Raw genomic sequence first — 21,806 nt, 5'->3', positions numbered from 1 at the left:
CATAAGGTCAGAAGTGGGGATGTTTGCTGATAGCTGCACATTGTTCAGTACCGTTCATAACTCCTTAGATACTGAAGCAGCTCTTGCCTACTTGCAGCAAGGCCTGGACTGGGCTGATAAATGCAAGTAGAACTTGTGCCACACAAGTGCCAGGCAATGACCGTCCCCAACAAGAGAGAATCTATTTCTTGATTCTCTAAGAGATCAACAATCTGATTATCTCAGCCTTAAATATACTCAATGATGCAGCATCCACAACTATCTGAGGTAGAGTATTCCAAAGATTTGCAACCTTCTGAGTGAAGAAATTTTTCCTGATCTCAGTCCGAAATCACCGACCCTTTAACCTGAGACTGTGCCCCCAGGTGCTAGGTTCCTCAGCCAGGAGAAACAGCCTCCCAATGTCTAAAATAAAATCAAAATACTGCGGATGCTGGAAATCTGAAACCAAAACAAAAAATGCTGGGAAAACTCAGCAGTTCTGACAGCACCTGTGGAGAGAGAGACAGAGTTAACGTTTCGAGTCCATATGATTCTTCTTCAGATCTAAAGGGAGGTAGGAATGTGGTGGAATATATACTGATTAAAGGGGGTGGGACAAGTGAAGCTGGATAGAGGGCCAGTACCACCACTATTAACAACCCTTTGACCTTATGTTTATGACACCTTTTGCAATCTCTCCTTTGCCTCCACCAATCGCTGGCCTTCTATCCAGCTTCACCTGTCCCACGCCCTTAATCAGTATATATTTCACCACATTCCTACGCCCCTTTAGATCTGAAGAAGTGTCATAAGGACTCGAAACATTAACTCTGTCTCTCTCTCCACAGTTGCTGTCACACCTGCTGAGGTTGTCCAGCATTTTTTTGTTTTTCTCTCAATGTCTAACCCTGACAAAGCCCTTCAGAATCTTGTATGTCTCAATGAGATCAACTCTCATTCTTCTAAACCGCAGGGAATATAGACCCAATTTACTCAGCTGCTCATCACAGGACAGACCTTTCATCCCAGGGACTAATCTGGTGAAATTTCACTGTATCAAGGGAAGTATATCCTTTTTTAGAGATGGAGGCCAAAACGGCACACAATATTCCAGGTGTGGGCTCACCAAAGCCCTGCACAATTGTAGCAAGACTTCCTTATTCTTGCAATCTAATCTGCTTGCAGTAATGGTCAACATGCCCTTTGCCTTCCAAATTGCCTTATGTACCTGCAGGCTACCTTACTGTGTTTGTTGTACGAGTGCACCCAAATGTCTGTAAGCATCAACACTTCAAATATTGAAGCGCTCCTCGAGGGTTTCAGCAAAAGGAGTTGGGCAGCCTAACCTGCCTGGCATTCCAACGTGTATGCCCTCTTCAAAACACCACCGCTCAGGGGCTTCCTACTGAAAAGGCCATTGGCTGGCAAAGGGAGCTAGGAACAGGAAAAATAACACCAGCAGAAAGCTTGAATGCCAGAAGAAAAACCACGAAGAAACAAAGAATGAAAAGGACCCAGTAAAGGTAAAAGAAAGCTCACCTGAAACACTGTCGGGGGGAGATTTCCAGCCTCCCCACTCCCCCGCAGCATAGGGCCAGCAATCCATTCTCGGAAGATCCCGCTGGCTTCCGGAGCTGGACAATTCCGTCCTGTGATTTTATTAAATGCCCTTAACCCATCCCCCCATACCTAATAAGGTACCTTGTGTATTTGCAGGCTGAAAAATAGGTCAAGGTCCACTCACAGCTCTTTTCAACCTGGTACTGGGTTTCCACCTGCTTGTGGGCAGCTCGGGCTAGCATGGAAAGTTAGCCAGTTCCAAAAGTAGGCTGATATCAGGCCGCAACCCATTTTCCCCTCCTTTGCATTTTTGGAAGCAACAAGTCATACCAGATATTAAAATCCCGCTCAATGCATGTGACGTCACTTCCAGTGCATAGGTTGATCTCACAGGAAGGAGCAGAGAGCTTCTAGGTGAAAAAAAGACAGAAATAGCTTAGCAAGATGGTCAATCCAGGTCTGGAGCTGGACAGCTGGGCCATGTCAGTGATCACCAGTCACTGAAGATCCACAGATCTGACGGAATGAAGGGAGCTATTGAACAAGGAAGAATGAAAGATGTGTGTTGTGCTGATGTAGAGAGGCAGCCAGGGTATGGAAAATGAAGGGGAAGCAATGGGGCAGTCGGTCAACAACATTATTGACATTGTCACATGTGACAGGCCAGTGGAGAGTGGAGTTCCAAACAGCCTTTGAGAAGGATTTGAGGGCTGATATTTTGTTTTCCACTGGACAGAAAGTAATAGCAGAGGGGTTTAAGCTGGGTGGGGATAGAGGGATCAGTAGGAGGAAAGGAGATGCAAATATTGATGAAGAGAACATTAAACTTGAAAGCTTTCACGTTTATCAAAAATGGAAATATCTGATATGATTAAAGTAGCTATGGGCAGATATATATATTTAAAATATGGGCAGGATTTTAACCATGAGAGTAAAATGGCAGTATATAAATGACTGCACATTGTACACTTCATCTGATTTCCAATTCCATTGAAAAAAGATTCGCATTTATATTCCTCCATTCATGACTACCTGACATTTCAAAGTGTTTTGCAGCCAGTGAAGTTTAGTCACTGTTGTGATGTGGGAAACATGAAGGCCAAATTGCGCACAGCAAGCTCCCACAAACAGCACTGTGATAATGACCAGATAATCTGCTTTTGTGATGTTTATTGAGGGATAAATATTGGCTGGGACATCAGGGAGAAGCCTCCCTGCTCTTCTCCAAAAAGGTACCACAGGATCCTTCACATCCACCTGAGAGAGCAGATGGGGCCTGGATTTAACATCTCGCCCAAAAGATAGCACCTTTTACAGTGCAGCACTGGCTCAGTATTACACTACGAGTGACTGCATAGATTTTTGTGCTTAAGCGCCATAATGGGACTTGAACTCACAACCATCTGACTCAGTGGTCCAGTGCTGCCAACTGAACCATAGGTGACACATTAAGTTCAATGCAAAGGGCATGGTGTATAAAAGTTAGCAATTAATTAGAAACCTTTAATGAGATAAGGCAGAGTCAACATATTCAACATATGAGCTTGGATCAAGGATTAGTTAGCTAACAGGAAGCAGAGAGTAGGAATAAATGGGTCTTTTTCGGTCAGCAAGCTGTAACTGGTGAAGGTCCACAGGGTTTGATGCAGGAGCCTCAACTATTTACAATCTGTATTTATGACTTGGATGTAGGGACCAAATGCGTGGTAACTAAATTTGCCAATGAAACCAAGATAAGTAGGAAACTGAGCTGTCAAGGGGAGGTAGGGAGCCTGCAGAGGGATAGGGGCAGGTCCAGTGAGTGGGCAAAGTGGGTAAATGTGGGAAAATGTGAAGTTGTTCACATTGGCAGGAAGAATAGAAAAGCAAAATATTATTTAAATGAAGAGAGATTGCAGAACTCAATGGTAGGGAGGGATCTAGGCGTCCTGCTATATGAATCACAGAAAGTTAGAATGCAAGTACAGCAAGCGATCAGGAAGGCAAATGGGATGTTGGGATTTATTGCAAGGGAAAAGGAGTAAAAAATAAGGAAGTTTTGGTGAGGTCACATCTGGAGTATTAGGAACAGCTTTGGTCTCATTTGAGAAAGGATATAAATGCTTCAGAAGCAGTTCAAAGAAAGTTCACTTGACTAATTCCTGGGATGAAGTGTTAATGTTATGAAGAAAGGTTGAACAGGTTAGGCCTATATCCACTGGAATTTAGAGGAACGAGAGGTGATCTTACTGAAACATATAAGATTCCGGGGGGACTTGATAGGGTTAATACTAGGTGGGTGTTTCCTCTTGTGGGACATTTTAAGAGTAAGAGGTCTCCCTTTTAAGATAGAGATGAAGGGAATTTTTTCTCTCAGAGAAAAGTAGAGGCTGGGTCAATGAATTTATTTAAGGTAGTTAGACAGGTTTTTGATAGACAAGGGAGTCATGGGTTTTTTGGAGGCAGGCAGTAGTTGAGACCACAACCAGGCCAACCATGATCTTATTGAATGACAGAGCAGGCTCAAAGAGCTGAAAGTTTACTCTGGCACCTAGGTCCTATGTTCCTATGTGTAAAGGGTGAAGCCCACCAGGTCTTACCGTCCTCCAGAGAGTGAAGTGCATCTAGAACATTTATTCCTACAGGAGTCAAGATTACCAATATAATTCATATCATGAGCTCTGGTGTAAGGTCACAGGACTGAAACATTCCGTTAGTGTCTCTCCACAGATGGCGCTTGACCTGCTGAGTATTTGCAGCTTTTTCTGGTTTGATTTCAGATTTCCAGCATCCGCAGTATAATCAATCGCATCGAGCCCATTTCATTGAGAAACACCCTGATCCTGTTCGAAAGTAACAAGCTTAAGGACATCGTTTCTGTCCCAGTTAATTTGGATTAATGTAGCAACAGCAAGCTGTAAGCATCTGCTTCTTCTGCAATTTACAGGCCAAAAAGCCTCCAGGCTTATCACACAGCACACAAGAATCTAATTATGGGATCAGCACAGAAGGAGGCTTCTAATCTCAATCAAAGCTTTGTGAATTTGTGAAGTTGAGTCAGTTGTCTACCTCTTGTTTAAGGTTTTCAAGCCAGGAATCTCATTCATCTTTGCCTGTCCGGAGCAATGGAAGTATTATTGTTACAGAAGAACTCCCATCACAGATGATGGTATTGAGCTATGAGGAAAGATTGGATAGGCTGAGATTGTTTTCCTTGAAGCAACAAACGTTGAGAGGGGACCTGATAGAGGTGTATAAGATTATGAGGGGCATAGATAGGGTGGATAGGGAGGCACTTTTTCCATTAGTAGAGGGGTCAATAACCAGGGTGCATAGATTTAAGGTAAGATGTAGAAGGCTAAGAGAGGAGTTAAGGAGAAATGTTTTCATCCAGAGAGTGGTGGGAGTCTGGAACCCACTGCCTGAAAGGGTGGTTGAGTCAGAAACTCTCATAACATTAAAGAAGTATTTAGATATTCACTTGCATTGTCATAGCATCCAGGGCTATGGGCCAAGTGCTGGAAAATGGGATTGGAGTAGTCAGATCTTTGTTGGCCAGCAAGGACACAATGGGCTAAATAGTCTCCTGTGCTGGAGACATCTTTGAGTCTATGAAATCAAATTTAACGTCCAATATTTTATTCAATGATCAAAAAGTGTTCAACTGAGATCAGATGTGGAGTTTCTCAATAAAATGGGGTAGATGTGGAGAGAATTTTTCCACCTGTGATTCTGAAACTAGGGACAATGAATGTTAGATAGTTACTAATAAAGCCAGTAGGAGAATAAAGAGAAATCAGAGAGTGGTTAGAAAGTGGAACCTACTGCCAGAGGAAGTGATTAAGGTTTAGACACTTTCAACAGGAAATTAGACAAGTACATGAAAGGGAAGGGAGTCGAAAGGTGTTCTAAAAGGTGGAGATGAGGTGGATGGAATGTCCAGTATAAATAATGGTACAGACCAGTTGGGCAGAATGACCTGTTTCTGTACTGTTTCTAAGTACGAACAGCACTGATCTAATTGAACTGGTAAGCAATTCCAGCTAAAATTGAATTATCTGTCACTGGGGCATGCTGTGATAGCACCATTGGATACTTTGTGGTCCATTTCTGGAGAATGGCCAACTGAACTTGAACATTTGCTCTATATTGGAGAGACCAAACGCAGACTGGGTGACCGCTTTGCAGAACACCTTCAGTCTGTCCGCAAGCATGACCCAGACCTCCCTGTCGTTTGCCATTTCAACACCCCACCCTGCTCTCATGTCTACATGTCCACCCTTGGCCTGCTGCATTGTTCCAGTGAAGCTCAACACAAACTGGAGGAACAGCACCTCATCTTCAGATTAGGCACTTTACAGCCTTCCGGACTTAACATTGAGTTCGGCAACTTCAGACCATGAACTCTCTCCCCCATCCCCACCCCCTTTCCAATCCCCCTTTTCTCTAATTTTTTTATGTATATATGTATTTTTATTATATATGTTTCTTTTCCCACCTATTTCTATTATTTTTAAATTTATTTCCATCCATTGTTTTATCTCCACCTTTTAGCCTGTTTCGATCCCTTCCCCCCACCCCACCCACACTAGAGCTATCTGTACCCTGCTTGTCCTGCTTTCTACCCTTAATGTCACTATTAGCACATTCCTTAGCTAATATCACCACCGTCAACACCCCTTTGTCCTTTTGTCTATGACATCTTTGGCAATCTCTCCTTTGCCTCCACCAATCGCTGGCCCTCTATCCAGCTCCACCTGTCCCACCCCCCTCAAACAGCTTATATTTCACCTCATTTCTATTTTTCCTTAGTATTGATGAAGAGTCATACGGACTCGAAACGTTAACTGTGTTCCTCTCCGCAGATGCTGTCAGACCTGCTGCGTTTTCCCAGCTAGTTTTGTTTTTGTTTTTGTTTCAGGTTTCCAGCATTTCTAGTATTTTACTTTTATGTTGTTGAAGGAAGAAGAACTGGTTCAAGTGGGTACATTTTGATAGATATCAGAATTAACCTTCATTAAGCATTTATCAGATGGCTATGTTTTATACAGGTTTAATGTAACTTTCTCGCTTTAGACATGGAAAGAGACATTAACAAGATATCCTTTGTTTGTATCTTTAACCATGAGCACCAAGACGCAATAATGGCACAATTAAGTTGCCAACCCATTTGTTTAGAGTAGGAATGGAAGGCATAACACATTCAATCACAAACATTGTGCTTTGATAACATGTATCTCCTGGGGATAGGTCAAATCAATATATTCTTTGAGGAGATTTTTTTATTATCTGATTGGATGGTTCAGTGCTTTCATGCTGAGAGAGAAATTTTTGAGGGATGACAGTGATAGGTAAAAGATTGATGGAGTTTCTCAAGCAGAGAAAGATCAGAGAGTGGGAGAAAAGGAAGAAAAGTCACAGGTGATAGATCATCCGAAATAGGTTGATGCAGAAGAATGTATTGCAGCAGATACTGAACAAGGAAGTCCATTATAACAGTCAAGAAGTTCGACACCATCCAGGACAAAGCAGCCCCCTTGATGACACCCCATCCACCACCTTAAACATGCACTCCCTCCACCATCAATGCACAGTGGCAGCAGTGTGTACCGTCTACAAGGTGCACTGCAGCAACTCGCCAAAGCTCCTTCAACAACACCTTCCAAACCCACGACATATACCAGAAGGACAAGAGCAGCAGATGCATGGGAACACCACCACCTGGAAGTTCCCCTCCGAGCCACATACCATCCTGGCTTGGAACTATATCGCTGTTCCTTCACTGTCGCTTGGTCAGAATCCTGGAGCTCCCTCTCTAACATCACTGTGGGTGTACCTACACCACATGGACTGCAGCGGTACAAGAAGGCAACTCAGCACCAGCTTTTCAAGGGCAACTAGGGATGGGCAACAAATGCTGACCTAGGCAGCGAAACCAACATCCTGGGGAAAAAAAATTACTTCCACAGGACATTGGAAAAATATTCATTGAGACAACCTAAGTTGATTCAAAGGCATTTGAATCCCACACATAATAGTTTATTTCTGGAGCCAAGCATTTGTTCCTACTCCTCACAATCTCCCCGCTCTTTTCACACAACCCCCTTCTCACATTGATTCACACTGAGGACAGTCCAACATCCCAGAATATTCATCACACAAGCATCATCAGCAAATGTTGCATGGATCTCTAGTTTCTTCTCTCTTCCCTCAAATTAATCCTTACATTGCTAGGCCATATCTTGCCACTGTTCCCGTCATTTCATCCCTGAGGGTGGTGTATATGTGGTCATTTTTACTTTGGGTGCCAATGCGAGACAGACAATATTGGATCATAGGTCTCTTATACATCGCTCCCAATTTTCATTTTCATTCCAGTTCTACATCGTCACTGGAAATTATAATTATGCATCGAATTTGTAAAGGAGCAGAGTGGTTGGAGAGGGCAGGAGGTCCACTAGAATCAAGAAAAATCCCCCATGAAACACAAGAGAAAAAGAAGGGAAACAGTCCGTCCCTTGGCCTTTTAACTGATTCAGTGAAGTTAGAAAAGAGAGCAAAGGAAAAATTCCCTTGAGAAGAACTCTGGAACTCTGCTTCCCAAAGCTCTCCACCAATGGGGTTTCCTCACTTCTGGCAGGATTTTTATTCCTACAGGAGTTCCTACAGTTCCCCAATCCTGACATCGGGATGGGTTGGGAACCCAGAAATGCCGCTGGCGGGACCCCTAGGAAGATTTTGGAGGAGGTGGGCAATTAAGTGGCTGCCTCCCGGAACCCTGTCCAATTGAAGATGCCGGCTGGGCTCTCGAATCTGGAGGGCCGATCACAGACTCACCAGCACTGAAAGGTCGACAGCACCATCCTCAGCGGTGGGCAATGCTAAAGTTTGTAGGGAGGTGCGAGGGCCTCAAATGGATTGTCGGTCACGATTGGGGGATATAAGAAGGATCAAAGTGATAGGACCATCGGCAAAGCCCCCCACAGTAACAGGCACTGCCACAGTTGCAGCTGTTTATTGGCCTGGTGCCTTTCCCACTGAATGTAGCCCCTGGCTCCAATGGCTGCCCGGCCTGTCTCGGGGAGACCACCATTGATTCATGAGAACCCATGCAGCATTGGGAGAGTGCCCTTAATAAAGCACTTAAGGGGCTTAATTGGCCAACTGTCATAGTCAGTCGGCTAAATCATCATGCCAGTCACCCAGCCTCCCACGGCGGCGTGTACATGTCATGGAGTCGGCACAACGGGATTTCCCTCCTGCTTTCAGCACCCCCCCCCCACCCACCCCCCTCACTTCCCTGACTCCTGACCCTCCCCACGGACCCTTGAAAATTCTGCCCCTTATGCCTGGCCTGTTGTGGCTACTGTCATTAATCTACAAGTCTATATTTATTGCAACATGTGGCTCCCAGGATGGTCGAGGCAAACTATATAGGCCTTGGTTCTTTATAACATCCAGCGATGTTCTTATGATTGGAATGAGGGAGGGGGTTTCCCATTCCTACACGCAGAAAATACATCAAATTTCACGTTACGCTTTCTGAAAAATAACTTGATCGCAAGCTTATTGCAAAGGTTTCTCCTGCTTTATGAGGTGGCTTTTTTCTCAAGTACAAAGCTGAGATTGCTGTGGAGCCGGGAAGACTAGATAATCATGTGTACAAGATGCCTCACTGTACAATCTTGCAAGTCTTACAGGCATATGACTGTAGTTGGAATGCCTGAATATGTTGGGACAAAACGGACTGAACTATCGGGTGGGATTTCCCGGTCCCGTCTGCTGCCAGGATCGTCCGGATTTTGGCTGGGCTGCCAAATTTCCCGCGGTGGGTCCTGCCATGACGGGGCCGGAACATCCCGGCCATCATCCCAATAGGCCTATGCTGTTCACGGAATAATCACAGCACAGAAGGAGGCCATTCAGCCCATCGTGTCATAGGACATAGGGCCTGGGAGCAAGAGTAGGCTACTCGGGCCTTTGAGCCAGCTCCATCATTCAGCATGATCATGGCCGACCTAACTGTGGTCTCAATTCCACTTTCCTGCCTGCTCCCCCATAACCCTTGACCCCCTGGTCTATCAAAATTCTGTCCAACCCGGCCTTGAATAAGTTCAATGACCCAGCCCCCACTAGGAAAGGGAATTCCAGACTAATGAGAGACAACATTTCTCCTCATCTCCATCTTAAAGGGGAGACCTCTTATTTTTAAGTTGTGTCCCTCGTTCTCCTCTCACACACAGGAGGGAGCATCTGCCCAGTGTCCACCCTCTCAATTCCCCTCAGAATCTTTTATGTTTCATGTCATGATAAAGGTCTATGGCTTCACCAACTACCGACAGGCATATTGAGCTTCTTAAGGAAAACTGAGTTTAAAAAAATACAAGAAAAGGCACTGATGGCTGATACTGTAAAGCGACCACTATGTGGATTACACTGACAGACCTCGCCTGAGAATGTGGAATGGAGCACCCGAAGAGGTGTTAAGGCCCTCTTCATACAGAGACACTTGAAAGGAAGGTGTAGAAAATGCAATAGGCTGGGATTTAATCTCCTGTCTTTGTGAAGACAGTGGAGACTGTTTCCTACACCTCACCAGACATCCAAAAACCTCATCGCCTGTTGACGTATATCTCAGAAGACGTAAAAGGGTTTGTGAGATGAAACGGACTGTGGATGCAAGACATGCCCACTCCCCCCTCCCAGGAAAATGGGTTAAAACTGGCTGAAGGCCAGTGGTTGGCAGTGGCAGAAGCAGGAAGAGCAAAAACAGGCCATTTATCCCCCTCTCTCTTTCTCACTTTTGCTGGAGGCAAGTTGCTTTGCAGAGACAGACACCAAAGCAAGAAACAGGGCAGCCTCTTCAGTCACTCCTGCAGAGACAAGCAGGTCATCTCTTCCTGTGGAAACAAGCCAGCAAGTGCCTCCAACAGACTGCCAAACTGCCAAAGTCAGCTCTGCCGAAATCACCCAATGGCCACAGTGTGTCACCACTATACCTCACGGACAAGCCAAAGACTTACTCGTGTATTATTTTTAACTTTTATTTGGGCTCTTACCTTTCTTATTTCTGATCTGTGGGTGTTTGTGTGTCATGTCTTTTGTTATTTTCTTTGGGTTTTAGTCATTAATGCACTTTCTCTTTCTTCTGTGACTCAAGAAAACCTGATCTGATTGACTTGTTATTAAAAAGTAAACAGATTGGGATTGGGATTAGGCATCAAGGGGGAAAGAATTTTAAACAAACCTTTTGTTGTGACCAATCAAGTGGGATGATTAAAGAAGGGAGCCAGCTCATTCCTCTCCATCCGGTTGTAACATTCAATATGATCGCCTTTCATTCTTCTAAAGTCCAATTGATGTCGGCTTAACCTGTTCGACCTTTCTTCATAGGGTAAGGCCTTCATCACAGGAATGAGTCAAGTGAACCTTCTCTGCACTGCATCTAATGCAAGGGACCCTTCCAGGTTCTAAGGAATTTTTGAAGATTGTAACCAATGCACCCACTATCTCTGCAGCCACCTTTTTTTAAGACCCTACAGGCAGAATTTCTAGCTCGGCATATGGGCATGCGCCTGATCCGCTCGAGCGTAAAGCAACGCATGATGACATCAGGTGAACGTCCTGATGTCATCCCACGCTCACGCGATATTTCAGTCGGCGGGCGCGCGAGAAAGTGGGAAATGCACCCTCTGACAGTTAAGAGGGCGATTAAGCCCATTAAAGTTCCAATTGCCCCAATTTTTCATGGTCCATCCGGACGGGCAAATCTACCGGGCGGGCTTTGCACATTTGACGAAACCTCATCCAAGGGTGGGATGAGGTTTCCGTTATTAAATTTTAAAAAAATCGTTTGGATAGAGTTTTCATTATTTATCTGTTCAGGTGACTCATTCCGAAGCCGGGACATTTCTTTCTGGATTTTAAAACCTTTATTCATTGCTTTTAAATTCTTCAGCGCCCTGAGGCAGCTCTCTGCCTTCAGGGGGCTTTCATTCGGCACTCGCCCAAGCTTAGGGTCATGAGGACTCGAAACGTCAACTCTTTTCTTCTCTGCCGATGCTGCCAGACCTGCTGAGTTTTTCCAGGTAATTCTGTTTTTGTTTAGAATAGCCTGCTCTCTGGTTGGCTCTAGAACATGCTGCTCTAAGAAATTGTCCCACATGCATCCCATGAACTCATTTTCCAGGTTGCCTTTGCCAATCTGATTCATCCAACCTACATATAAGTTAAATTATTTGATTATTGCGAGACCTTTCTTAAACGTCCCATTTATTTCTTCCTGAATGCTCTGTCCTACAGTGTCAACTTATTAATATGAAATGAACTATGAACAAGGAGGGAAATGCTAAAGAACCCTTGATATTGGTCATGTATTAGTTATAAGGGATTGCATGAAGCAATTTAAGCCTATACTGTAGCCCACTTTATTCCCTTCTCTCCTCTTTGCTTGTGAGCCCTCTCCTCAGAAGTCAGCAAAAACCCATTAAATTGATGAACTTCTACAGTTCATAGAGAGATCGTTTACTTAAAGGTCCCTGCAAACTTCACGAGCGAGATGTTGCAGACGCACTGGAGGTCCCATTGTCGGGAGGGTTTTTGGCGGGCTGACAGTCCGAAGCTGCGGGTGGGCTTTGGCCTGTGACACCGTCAGGAGGAGGTAATTCAGAAGTGGTCAGGCAGGGGAGACGGCCAGTTAAAGATGGCGGGCAAGCGTTGCAACAGAGGAGCCCCGACTGGGAGAGGTGGCCGCTGCTGTGGCCGTGAGGAGAATGTCAGCGCGCCTGCGTTTAGAGGTGCCCTCGGGAGAGTGAGCGTTAATTAAGTTTTCACATGGGTCAAGCCGGCAGGGCCCGGAGAATGGAGAGGGTCGGCTATGTCTGTACCCTGCCTGTTACACTTCACCGGAAGAACATGGGGCAGGACTTTGCCTTCGGTGTGCGAGCTCAGTGGGGGTGGGGGGGGGCGGGTGGGGGCAGCTGGACAGCTGACCGCCACCCGCGATTGGGCCCGGAAGGCAATTTCACGCTGGCAGGCCAATTAAAACGCAAGCGGCAGCCCTCAGCGCTACCTGTGCGGGCGGGAGGAGGAGTGCGAGCTGGGCAAGTGCGTACTACATAATCTCCCTGAGGCACAAAGCTGCCTCGGGGGGTGGGGGTGGTGGGGGAGGTGAATACATACAAAAAAATAACCAAAAATAATAAAAATGTAACGAAACATGCCCCCTGGTGTGACTCTGTCACATGACCGGGGACATGCTACTTATGAAAAATTAAAGTTTTGATTTTCTTTTGGAACCCTCATCCCGGCCGTGGATGAGGTTTCCAAACAAAATGTTAAGGCTGCTTGGCGTGCAGCGAATAGTTTATTTCAATTCGTTTTTTGATGGCCTTAATTGGCCTCTCAATTGTCGGCGGGCGCGCTGCTAATTCCGGTGCGCCCGCCCCCCCCACCGCCGACTGAAATATCGCGCGAGTGCGCGGTGACATCGGGACGCTCGCCCGACATCATCCCGCTTCGTTTTACGTTCGGCTGCATCTGGCACACGCCCGCCCGTCGATAAACTTTACCCACGTTGTTTGGTCCAATCAGCAAATCAATGGGGCATACATCCTACCTGCCTGGTAGGACACCGGCACTGAAGTTCACACATGACATTGCTCAGTTGTGTGGTAGGCTGAACATCTGTCTGTTTTGAGGCAGCATTCCATTCGCGGAAAATACCACTCGCGTAGCCCGCAGTACAGGAGAAGCCCGAAATGGCTTGCCTAACCTGTTGTTCAAGTTTTTAAGATATTTTGCCCTTCAAGAGTAATTTGAGGGAGGTGGGGCAATTTTCAGGTGCAAAAGTGGCAGCCTTTGGTATTTTTGTGAGTTTGCACCACACAGAGTGAGCAATGGTCTGATTGGGTTCGGGATAGCCATTCTCTATATCTGCATTGAACTTGCAAGATGAGCAAATGGCTAAGTCCCTATTTACAAGATCGCTAATAAGGCCAATCGTATTATGCACAGATCTTTACGAATCCCAACTTGTTTATTTATCAGTTTTGGTCTTAAAATTAACAATTGTACTCATACCAATTGCTGTTTTTGGCAGAGAGTTGCAAACTTCTACTGCCCTTTGAGTGAAGAAATGTTTCCTAATTTCACTCGTGAAGGGCCTGGTTCCAATTTTCAAACTATTCCCCCTAGTCCTGGAGCTCCAGGGGAGATGTTGGTGTAGTGGCCATGTTACTGGGCCAATAATCCAGCGGTCTAGGGCTAATGCTCTGGAGACAATGGTTCAAATCCCACCATGGCAGCTGGTGGAATTTAAATTCAGTTAATAAAATCCACAATTGAAAGCTAATCTCAGTAATGGTGACTACGAAACTGTCATTGATTGTCATAAAAACACATCTGGTTCACTAATGCCCTTTAGGGATTAAAATCTGCTGTCCTTACCTGGTCTGGCCTACTTGTGGCTCCAGACCCTCAGCAATGTGCTTCAGCCTTAAATGGCTTAGCAAGCTGCCAAGTTCAAGGGCAACAAATGCTAACCTTGCCAGCAATGTCCACATCCCATGGAAGAGAAAATTTTTAAAATCTAGGGGAAATGCTTTCTCCCAATTTAACCTATCATTCCCTTTAATATCTTTAAAGCTTCAACTTCACCCTTTACTTTTCTAAATTCCATGAAAATCAACACTAGTTTGTGTAATTTCTCCTTATAATTTAACCTTTGGAATCCAATTATCATTCTAGTGAATCGACAGTGCAACCCAAGGCCAATATATCGTTCTTAAGGTGGGGTATCCAGAATAGCTCACAGTACTCCATGTGTGGTCTAACCAAGGTTTTGTATACCTGAAGCACGATTTCTGCCCCTTTTGTTCCAGTCTTCCAGATATAAAGGCCAGCATTCCATCAGCCATTTTTGATCAATTTGCTGTACCTGCTCATGCCCACAGCTTTTGGCAGCATTTGTATTGATCGTCAGCTAGAGTTTCCTCCTTGTCGTGATTGATGTTGGGGGTTCTCATGTCTCTTTTGACTAAATCCTTGAATCAGAGCTTTGGGTGGGTGCCCTGCTGGTCCATTGGCATGGGCTACCTCCCCGTGTGGTGTATCCTTCGGAATGCGGCCATCTTCCATCCTGTGCATGTGCCCAAGCCAGTGAAGCCTTCATTGCTTGATCAGCACTAGCAAGCTTGGCATGTTTGCTCTGGAAAAGACTGCTCCATTGGTGATTTTCCTTCCCAGTTGATGTCAAGGATGCTCTGTAGACACCCATCAGATTCACTTGAATAAGATCCAAGTGTTGTAATGGGAAGACTATAGGGTCCTCATTCCTCATGGACAAGATTAAGAAGATTCAGGGCCTTCTTCATTGGATCTTCTGAGGTGTTCCCATACAACAGCAAAATTCCTGTGCTAATGGCTCAGAAATAATGTCATTTCTGGCCAGCAATTGGCTAGTGTTGAATATGAAGATGAGCATTCAAAGGGAAACAGCAGTTTTCCTTGATTACATTTGGGTATCAGGGAACACATCTACAGAGGAAGATGAGGTCATTTGTCTAGGATACCATGTCTCTACAAAAGACAAATGTTTTTTCAGCTTGCATGCTTTTGTTCTTAAGAATGAAAAGCAGGGAATTATTTTATGATGAAGCACAATTTCTCAACTTTGCTGGGGGAGGTGGGGTTTCAGCACGTAACCGGGTGGTCTCTGTAGCTATCTAATAAAAAGGACTTGCATTCATATTATTTCGTTCACAAAAGACTTATTAACAAACCCCACCTTTGATGTGTAGTCACCATTACCTTACAGGCTGCAGAGAGTTTACACACAGTAAGATGCCGCAAACGGAATTGAATTGAATGACGGATTAATTTTTTTTAGTGATATTTGTTGAGGGGCACATGTCTGATATATTACCCAAAAGTCATGTTAAGGTGATCATGTATTGCTCTAGTCACGCCAGGATAATTGTGTATATAATTGCTGTGCTAAGCCACAGATTACTAGCCACTAGTGGCTATACTGAAAAGGGCAGCAAAACTAACTTCAGGTATTATTCTGCAGCAAGAAACTCACCTCATGACTCAACAGAGGCTTACCACCATCTAAAGGCATAAGTCAGGAGTGTTTTTTTAATTCAAGGGATATGGGCTTCGCTGGCTAAGCCAGCATTATTGCCCATTCCTAATTGCCCTTGATAAGGTGCTCATGAGCTGCCGTCTTGAATCGCTGCAGTCCATGTGGTGTGGGTACATCCACAGTGCTGTTAGGGACGGAGTTCCAGGATTTTGACCCAGCGACAGTGAAGGAGCGGTGATATATTTCCAAGTCAGGATGGTGAGTGGCTTGGAGGGACACTTCCAGTTGGTGCTGTTCCCATGTGAATGCTTCCCTTATCTTTCTAGATTGTAGTGGTCATGGGTTTGGAAGGTGCTGTCTAAGGAGCCTTGGTGAATTCCTGCAGTGCATCTTGTAGATGGTACACAATGCTGCTACTCTGTGTTGGTGGTGGAGGGAATGAATGAGTGGGCTGCTTTGCCCTGGATAGTGTCAAGCTTCTTGAACGTTGTTAGAGCTGCACTCATTCAGGCAAATGGAAATTATTCCATCGCACTCCTGGCTTGTGCACTGTAGACTGCAGACAGGATGTGGTAAGTCAGGAGGTGAGTTACTCGCCAAAGGATTCCTAGCCTCTGACCTGCTCTTGCAGCCATTGTATTTATATGGCTAGACCAGTTCAGTTTCTGGTCAACAGTAACCCCCAGGATGTTGATAGTGGGGGATTCAGCAATGGTAATGCCATTAAATGGCAAGGGGCTATGGTTAGATTCTCTCTTGTTGGAGATGGTCATTGCCTGGCACTTGTGTGGCACAAATGTCAGCCCAAGTCTGGATGTTGTCCAGGTCTTGCTGCATTTGGACATGGACTGCTTCAGTATCTGAGGAGTTGTGAATGGTGCTGAACATTGTGCAATCATCAGTGAACATCCCCACTTCTAACCTTATGCTGGAAGGAAGATCATTGATGAAGCAGCTGAAGATGGTTGGGGCTAGGACACTACCCTGAGGAACTCCTGCAGTGATGCCCTGGAACTGAGATGATTGACCTCCAACAGCCACAACCATCCTCCTTTGTGCTAGGTATGACTCCAACCAGTGGAAAGTTTTTCCCTGATTCCCATTGACTCCAGTTTTGCTAGGGCTCCTTGATGCCACACTCGGCCAAATGCAACCATGATAGAATGCTCTTCACTTGCCTGGTTGAATGCAGCTCCAACACTTAAGAAGTTCAAAGCTATCAAGGGCAAAATCAGGCCCGCTTAATTGGCACCCCATCCATCACCTTAAACATTCATTCCCACCACCGGCACACTGTGCCAGTAGTGTGTACCACCTACAAGATACACAGCAAAAACTCACCAAGCCCTCATCAACAGCACCTTTCAAACCTGTGACCTCAACCATCTAGAAGGACAAAGGTGCAAGCTCTCCTTCAAGTTGCACACCATCTTGTTATGGACAGTTATCGCCATTCCTTCATCGTTACTGAGTCAACATCCTGGGACTCCCTTCCAATCAGCACTGCAGGCGCACCTACAGACTGCAGCAGGGACCTCACCACCACATTCTCAGGGGCAATTAGGTATGGATAAAAAATGTGATATTGCCCATGATGCCCACAATCCATGAATGAACAAAAGCTATGAGAAGAAAGGGCTCAGGGGTGATATTATTCAAGTATTCAAGAGTAGTAACAGAATAGACCAGTCAAATTGTGATCATATATTCAATATTGACACAAACTCAAGATTGAGAGGATATAGTCTCAAGCTTAGGGGATAGAAGGTGTAAAGAGTGTTTAAATTTAGATGCTTTCAAGAGAGGGTGGGAAATCCCCAATGCTGCGAGTCCCAACCCCAACCAGGCACCCACCAATTTTGCTGGGGAGGGTGGGGAAATGGGGACGGGTTGTAGTTTGCACATCTGTGGATCACGGAGGCAGATGCACAGGTGAAAGTGAAAGTGCCTTCAAACAGATCCAATTTTCATTAATGAGATGTCCAAAGCATGACTTGTGGGCTTTACACTTTTCAAGAGAAGGTCTAAACTTACCAGAGTTCCTTCGACAGGAAAGGTGCTCTTTTGGATAGGCCCAAGAACAACTTTGGGAGAGAAGAAGTGCCATTTGGGAGAGGTCAAGTACACTTTTGGATTATAAGAGGTAGACATGAGTATGCATAAAAAGTGGATAAACTCTTTGGAAATGTCAAGCTGTCAAGGCACTTAAATTCCATCTTTTAAATTTAAGGAAGAACAGTTAAAGAAAAAAACAGTGCTTCCCACTTCATTCTGTTTGTTGATATAAATCTGAGGGCTTTCATTAATGGATCTGTGCCAGCAAACTATACTTATCCCAGTGGGGTGCCTGTCAGTTCACAGTTGACTGATAGCTCCAAGCAGTTATAAAGTCTTTGATTTGGTGTAATTAATATAAATTCTTGTGTTACAAGGGATTAAGTACTTTAAGGAAATGTTTTTTAAAAGGATTAAGTAGCTGAAGGCATTTCAGTGTGGTGATTTGGTTTTTATCAGAGAGGGTTTTGTTTGGTGAAGTCATCAATTAGACACTTAGAACTTTATTTTATTTCCTCTCAGCATGGGTCCTGAGATCTGTTCATGGCGGATACTGGGTGAATTGGCATGAGGGGTTTAAAGGAAATGGGTGGTGAGTGGGGTGCATGGGTTTCCATGACACTAAGTTGGCATAGGGGCTATATAGAGTGGGTAGAGTGGCATAGGTTGACATTGAATGTATGAGAGGCCATTGAGGGTGGGCGAGGGGCATGGTGTGACATGAGTTGGCTTTGGTAGTAAGAATAGAAAAGCAGAATATTTATTAAAAGGTGTGAAAATTGTAAATGTTGATTTTCAGAGGGACTTGGGCACACTCGTAGAAGGAGCACAGAAAGTTAGCATGCAGGTACAACAAGCAATTAGGAAGGCATATGGAATTTTGACCTTTATTGCATTGGGCCTGGAGCGCAAAAATTACTACAATTGTACAGGGCTCTGCTGAGACCACACCTTGAATGCTATGTGCTGTTTTGATCTCCTTATTTAAGGAAAGGTACACTTGCCTTGGAGGAGGTACAGCGAAGGTTCACCCGATTGTTCTCTGGCATGATATAGTCCTATGATGAGATGCTGAATAAATTGGGCCTATATTCTCTGGAGTTCAGTAAAATGAGAGGCAATCTCTTTGAAACATATAAGATCTGAAAGGTTTTGGCAGGGCAGATACTGAGAGGTTGTTTCCACTTGGTTGGGGAATCTAGAACTCAATGGTATGGTGTCAGGATAAGGGGCTGAACATTTAAGACTGGGATGGGAGAAATTTCTTCACTCAAAAGGTTGATAAGAATCTTTGGAATTCTCTAGGGTTATGAAAGCTCTAGTGTTGATTATATTTAAGGCTGGGGTAGACAGATTTTGGTCTCTTAGGGAATCAAGGGATATGGTGAGAGGGTGGGCAAGTGGAGTTGAAGTCGAAGATCATCCATGATAACACTGAATGGCAGAGCAGGCTCAAAGGGCCATTAAGTCTACTCCTGCTCCTATCTCTGATGTTCTTATGTGAGATGAAAGGCTTATTGGTGGAGATCAGTGGTGCAAATTCTTACCAAATTGTTCAGTGAAATGGGACAGCAATTACCATTATCCTGTGAATAAAGTAAGAAAATTTCAGTGTACTGCATTGATCTAAATCAATGTTATTTATTGGCAATTACACAGACCAATGACTCACAGTAGTGACTGCTGACTTGCTAAATTCCTGGCTAGGGAGGGAATTATCTCATACGATAGGCACTGTATAACATTCACCCGGGCCAGAGTTGGCCCATGTACTAGCTTCGATTGCATAAGGTGCTTTGAGAGATATTCTCTCCCCCCTGACTAACCCGGGTTTTTATCTGAAATTTAAAAAAAAAAACAGAAAATGCCGGGAATACTCAGCAGATTTGGCAGCATCTGTGGAGAGGGACAGAGTTAACATTCCAGGTTGAAGACCTTTCATCATACCTGTTCTATCTGTTCGACCTGAAACACGGGGTTGAGACCTTAGCTCACTCAAAACCCGTTAGAATTAATATCGGGTCCATTAATCCTGCTACTCCCACCACAGAGGCTGCCCAGACCTGCTGGATATTTCCAGCATTTTCCGCTTTCATTTCAGATCCCCAGCCTTGGCATGATTTTGTTCCTGTCCGGGTTCTTAATCTGTCCTTTCACCTTTCCGAAGGGATTAACCGGTTCGAGGGTTGAATGGCGAGTGTCTGTTTTAGGCATCACAACTGTAGGTGACACATCAAGCAGGCAGGTGGATATTTCCCTGCCCATCATTTTTCATCGATTCCATATGTATCAGTTCACGGGCAGAATGTTTCACTCGTCCGGTGGGCACACGCCCACCCCAAACGGGAGAGAAATAGCACGTGATATTTCATTCGGCGGGCGTGCGTGGGAGTCGGCAGCGCGCCCGCCGACAATTAACAGGCCTATTGAGGCTATTGAAGGAATAATTAAACGCAATTTTGCAAAATTGCAAATCGGCCAGTCAACTTCTGGATTTTTAATGAAACCTCATCCACGGGCGGGATGGGGTTCCCAACAGGCATTAAAAACTAAATTAAAATGTTTAAATCTCATTTATAACATGTCCCTGCGAGGGGCCACATGCCTTTAACATTTTTAAATTCTTTATTTATGTTTTGTTTTTAAATTCTTCAGCTCCCCGGGGCAGCCCTGTGCCTTCAGGGAGCTTCCAGTGCGCGCACCCGCTGCAAAGGGGCAAACTTCCCACCCTCGCCCTCCTCCTGCTCCCACCCCGGCGGTGCTCAAGCGGGTCAGCGCGCGATTTACACCGGGCGAGGGCCAGCCAGCCTGAAATCACAGTCGGTCTCATGACCACTCCCGGGCCCCGCCTGGTGGGGTTAAAAATCCTGCTCAATGAAATCCTCTGCTGAGTCCTGTTGGCAAAGGATCAAACGTGAAAACGAAGCAGGTTTCCACCGCCACGAGAAAGAGGTTCTCCTGCCTCATTAAAGAAAGAAATATTTGCATTTCTGCAACACATTTTATCACCCTAGGATCTCCTAGAGCGCTTTACAGTCAATTTACCACATATTGGAACACCTTCAATACTTTACTGTCATGTGCAATGTGACAACCAATTTACCTGCAACAAATAAGTCAGGGACCAGGAGATGGTAAGAAGGTGATATCTGACATCAATAATATTATACTTTTATATGTGCACTTTATTTCAATGTAGTTTTGATAAACCACTAGTTCTGACTTTATGTTGTTTTGACTATCATGAAAGAAAGTAAAATTTTAAAAAATGAAAGACTTTTTATAGCACTTTTCACGACCCCTGCATGTCTCAAAGCGCTTTACATCTACTCAAATGCTTTTTAAAGTGTAGTCACTGTTGAAATGTGAGAAACACAGCAGCCAATTTGCACACAGCAAACTCCTACAAACAACAATGTGGTAATGGCAGGATAATATGCTTTTTAATGATGTCGATTGAGTGATAAATATCGGCCAGAACACCGGGGAGAATGCCCCTGCTCTTGTTCGAAATAGTGGCCATTCAATCCTTTACACCCACCCGAGCAAGCTGATGGGTCCTTGATTTAACCTCCCATCTGACAGACGGGACTTCCAACAATGCAGCACTCCCTCAGTCAAGGAGCTAGTTCTGATGGGTACAAATATAAATTATTACAGGTGTATGAATTGTAACAGTAGCCCCAATTGGGTGTATTTTACTGAGCAGATTCACACAAGCCATTATTGAAAATGGCAGAGAGGCATCAATCTGTTCTGGTCTTGGAATGCACTAGGAAGTCACTAAGTAACCTGATCCTCTGATTTACATTGTCAGCTTGCACCACAGCACCCATGTAATAAGATCAAACCATTTCAGCTTGGGGCCTTTGACTCCTACATTGCATTGCTTCTGTTGGCAGTGACCCTGTTACTGGACATATTTTTGAGAGTTTTGTTAGAATTTTGTCTATCCAAGGTTTGCTCCCTCACACACATATCCATAAAACTAGCAAAACACTGACACAGTATCACCTGGTCCTGACAACTTAAAGAAGCCATGAATATAGAATTAATAAAATAGGTGGCTTTTCCTTTATCCCACCGCTGGCAGTCACTATGACCAAGCCACTGGCCACACCTTTCCTTGGATCTTTAGGTGTCT

This window comes from Carcharodon carcharias, chromosome 11 (genome assembly GCF_017639515.1).
Source record: "Carcharodon carcharias isolate sCarCar2 chromosome 11, sCarCar2.pri, whole genome shotgun sequence".
NCBI lineage: Eukaryota > Metazoa > Chordata > Chondrichthyes > Lamniformes > Lamnidae > Carcharodon > Carcharodon carcharias.
Note: the sequence above shows the minus strand (reverse complement) of the source record.